Here is a 5,331-nt window from a genome sequence, read left to right as displayed (position 1 = left end):
AACTGAATCACTTAGCACGTCTAAACATAACAATTAAGACAGTCTCACAACTATATGAGTGAAATTGTGGCCAGGAAGTTGTTCACACAGAAACAAACAGACAAAAAGGGGCGAGAACATGACCTCCTCCAAACTTCGTTGGCGGAGGTAATGAGGTCAAAGACATATTTCGCTAATTTAGGTCAGAAAATATATCATTCGATAATATTTCAATGACAGATAAAGTGAATTTAAAATTATGTTATTATTATTATTATTATTATTATTATTATTATTATTATTATTATTATCATCTCTTCTGAGTATTCCAAATTAATATCTCTCTCTCTCTCTCTCTCTCTCTCTCTCTCTCTCTCTCTCTCTCTCTCTCTCTCTCTCTCCACAAAGCACCTATAAGACCTGCCGTGCCGGGGGGAAATGACAGCAAAGAGGAAATGACAAGAGGGGAAAGGTTAAGAAGCTTAGTGTGGGGGGAGAGAGAGAGAGAGAGAGAGAGAGAGAGAGAGAGAGAGAGAGAGTGAGAGAGAGAGAGAGAGAGAGAGAGAGAGAGAGAATGAAGAATGGTTGGGGGGAGGGGAGGACGCGTATATGAGACATCTCATTGAGTACAAGCAGAGAAAGATGCCGTCTTGCTGCAGCTGCTCCGAACGGTGATTAATAACCCACGAGAAAGACGAGGTTTAAATACGTCTGTGGTTTCTTAGAATAAACAATTTTGATTTTTTAGAATAACTTCAAAGGTTTTTTCCCCTTTTAGCGGTATCATTCTTGTATTTCCATTATCGACGTTCTCTAATAACTCTGTTTTGTTCTCATACCAATTCGATGTTTAAAATTTATCGACGGTAAATCAGAGAGAGAGAGAGAGAGAGAGAGAGAGAGAGAGAGAGAGAGAGAGAGAGAGAGAGAGAGAGAGAGAGAGTTGCAATTGAGAGAGAGAGAGAGAGAGAGGTTGTAATTGTGAAGTAGCGTCCATTAATTGGAAAAAAAAATTCTCCTGAGTTTTCATTTCGTAGGATAAAACGCAGAGATTTATACATTTTCCCCCTTTCACATCATATTGGATATTTATCATCAACAAAATATCAATTATTACAGCACTCACAAGAAGAAAAATGTATTCAGGAGGCCTAATTGAAGCATTTTCAAAGTAGTCAAGAGTCTGTGGTAGTAATGTTCACATGAGTTAGATATAACTTCCAATAAATCTACAAATATACAAGTGATACTTAAACATTCCCCTATGTAATCTAGAAAAAAAAATACACACGGTTCTTATAAAGATGTATTTTTGAGTATGGTATAATATTTCTTTTCACCATAATGATCTATTTGTGACGCAGTTCCGGTAGGGCCTGCTGCTTCCTCCGGTGCCTTAGATGACCGCGGAGGTAGCAGCAGTAGGGGATTCAGCATTATGATGCTTCATCTGTGGTGGATAACAGGGGAGGGTGGGCTGTGGCACCCTAGCAGTACCAGCTGAACTCGGTTGAGTCCCTTGTCAGGCTGGGAGGAACGTAGAGAGTAGAGGTCCCCTTTTTGTTTTTGTTTCATTTGTTGATATCGGCTACCCCCCAAAATTGGGGAAAGTGCCTTGGTATATGTATGTATGTATGATGATCTATTTTGCCCGTAGAGTACTACTAATCGCCATCAGGTCATTTCATGACTATGGTTGCCTCAAGTACATCCATATTATGTGTCCTTTAATTGCCATCCTAATTTTGTGATCATTTCTACGTTTAATAATCATCATCATCATCATCATCATCATCAATATTATCACCATCATCATAGTACAATGATAAACTCTACGGGGATATGACATAAGATGAAGACCCAGTAACTATGAAGAGGTTTTACTCTTATTTCATCTTACAAATTTGCGAAATAAACTAGTTTGATAAATTCCAATTAGCATATTTTTTTTTCTTAATTCATAAGAGTTAAAATCTTTATTCATAATACGGTAGATTCTACATTTACTTACATTTTAAATATTCGGCATGTCATGGAGCATGTTCTTTTTTCAGTAAATTATATAGATTTATAAAACCAAGATTTCGCAGGATTAAAATGTGAAAGACCCATTACATCTGCAAACAACATTCATTCATGTGTGTCCAGATTCGTGTCAATAGGTCGAAATAAAGAGGGGTTTTAGTAACATGAATTATAGCTGAGATACGAAGAGATGGAAGGAATACTTTTTAAATCAGATGGGCTAAGTTCATTCATAAATTACTTCTAAAGAAAATATAAGAAAAAAAAGTTACCGTCAATCGTACATCGATGACTGAATAATTATGTCTTATCTTAATTATGTCTTATCTGAGATAAACACAAATGAAAAATTAATTAATAAATTACTTCTAAAGAAAATTTAAGAAAAAAAGTTACCGTCAATCGTACATCGATGACTGAATAATTATGTCTTATCTTAATTATGTCTTATCTGAGATAAACCCATATGAAAACGATGAAGTTAAGCTACCATATTGCTGATTATTCTTATTGCGCCAAAACTCAAATAAATTCATAATCAGCTTTGACCAAAACACCTTAAATGAAGGAAAGTAGGATGCATATAACAAAGGCTTACCTAATGATATTTCCATAAAGATTTTTCAAAGAACTTCAGTACGACAGATCATGTAAGGAAACTGATCCACTTAATAGACAAATAATGCAAATACTAATAATCATATCAATAATCAAAATATTATGTGGTATACGATTAATTAATATTGATGAATTTACTTGCCTTAAGTAATGACATGATATGGAATATATTATCCTAATGGTAGTAATAAAAATATGCCATTAATAATAATAATAATAATAATAATAATAATAATAATAATAATAATAATAAATAGAGGCAAACCGATGAAACAGAAAATCAGTTAAAAGTTACAATTAGTGAAAGTGGCATGAGAGATCAAAGACGACAAGACAAAGAAGCCTTGTTTTTGTCATTTTCCCCACAGCTTTGATGTTCTTCTCGCTCCATTATTTGAGCTGTTTTGAGATAAGCGGGTTGCTGCCAGATATCTTATGAATATAGAATTCAAACTTACAAGGTGGTTTGTTATGAGCTTGAAAGAGATTGCCGTGGTATGCTTGTTAGCGTTTGAGAATATTATGGACAAAAGGAGAACATCTCATTAGGGAACGACTTTAAAGGTCATGGCAGCACGCGCGGGATAAAGGTAAAGGTGTCTGGTGTGACGGGCCAAGAGAAGGTTGTGACTCAAAGGCAGGTTGAAAGTAACTGAGTAAATTTATTATAGAACACTCTCCTTTATATACAAAAGCTCAAAGCAACAAGAAATTTCATGTTTGAAAAACAGACACTGTTACAGAGGAGAAAAGCAGACATGTTTAATCTGGTTAATTTTAGTGCGAGGGAAGAGCTAAGATACAAGCATAACATATACACAAAATGAACCATGTACGATCGTGTGACACACGGTTGGTACACTGGTTTCTGCTCCTGTTTCATTAGAATAGATGCTCACCAGAACATCAGCAGGGCAAGCCCAACCCCGCAACTGAGGTGCCCAACCACAGCAGTGGCCTACCCATTAAACAACTTAAACTCACGGTCGCGGGCTGAGATCGATATGCTGCCATGCAAATGCTAGGCGAACACGTTTCCCCGTGACAGATGACAAAATATTTTACAATCATGTTGTTATTTGTACAAAATCTCTTTTTAAGGTCAGTTGTATCTCTTAGATCTTTCGTAGTCCTCTTTCCTAACTGCGGGCATTAATGCCTGTACAAATTACAGTCGGCCAGTAAAGATTACAGAGATGATAAAAGTGTCACGACTAAGATGGTATGGACATGTGTTGAGGCTGGATGATGGGGAGGGAGTGAGGAGGGCTTGGGAGGAATCTGTTAGGGGGGGGTGGGGATATCAAGAGGGAGGCAGAGAATTAGATGGGGAGAAAAGGTGAAGGATGATATGGAGAGAAGAGGTTTGGTAGAAGAGGGTGCTTTTGATAGAAGGCATTGGAGAGGGCGCATCAGGCAACCGAGCTCTTAATGTAAGAATGACGGTGGGGGAGAAGACCCGAAGAATTCTTGTGTACCTTCAACACGTCCAAGCGATTTAGGAAAAGAAAATGTTATTTATCTTAATACCAGTGATGGAACATAGAACTATCAGTAATTTAGTTCTATTTACAATGCACCTTCGCGTTTGTTAAAGGGCACAGTAAGAAAATGCCACCTTTACAGATACTTTAAAAAGAGCCGTTGTTGAATGACAACACAGTCCCCGTTTGATACCGAATTGCTGCGTCGGTAATTAGTAGTAATATAATATGCCCACTAAATTTGAATTTGTATCTCTTTCATGAAGTTTCAAAAACTTTTGTAAGTTTGGTTCGTCAAATGATATTCTCATATCAAACTATAACGGTCACTCGGTAGAGCGCATACCTTCGCCTATATAGTGTTAGATTATGCACACTTTGACACTAATTTCATGCAAATCAGATAAAATTTGTCCACGATATGCCAAACAGACGTTTTTTTTTACCTTTCCGTGACCTTGGCCTTGACTTTTGAGCCAATCACTCCCCAAATCTAATCAAAATATTCTGTTCGCAGTCATAGTTCAGTAAAATACAAGCGACCATAACTTTTATTCTACTTTATTATTATCTTTTATGGTTTGGTGAACTTAATATCACTCCTTAACGTCAATATATCCGTTGTTAAAACGGTAAATCCCTGGCAACATTTATTCCAGAATTTTTACCGTTTTTTATGCGACAAATTTTTAACAGTGCGGTCAACTAGTTTAAGAGTTATGCGAATCACAAACTCAGATAGGAATACAAAAAAATAAACACACGCCTATCAAAACATAACTTTTGCAACAATGTTGGCGAAGGTAACAACACACAGGAATACGTGCAAAGCTTATGATAATAATGAAGAAAATTACAAAATACAAACGACCGAGTCTGGTAAGTGATAAGCCTTAAACCCAAACTGATTTTCTAACATTTGAGGAAAGAAAAAAAAGACGTTCTTAAATATAAATACATACATACATACATATACCAAGGCACTTCCCCCAATTTTGGGGGGTAGCCGACATCAACAAATGAAACAAAACAAAAAAGGGGACCTCTACTCTCTACGTTCCTCCAGCCTAACAAGGGACTCAACCGAGTTCAGCTGGTACTGCTAGGGTGCCACAGCCCACCCTCCCACATTATCCACCACAGATGAAGCTTCATAATGCTGAATCCCCTACTGCTGCTACCTCCGCGGTCATCTAAGGCATCGGAGGCAGCAGCAGGGCCTACC

Source organism: Palaemon carinicauda, chromosome 10 (assembly GCF_036898095.1).
Source record: "Palaemon carinicauda isolate YSFRI2023 chromosome 10, ASM3689809v2, whole genome shotgun sequence".
Lineage (NCBI taxonomy): Eukaryota > Metazoa > Arthropoda > Malacostraca > Decapoda > Palaemonidae > Palaemon > Palaemon carinicauda.
This window is presented reverse-complemented; position numbering follows the sequence as displayed.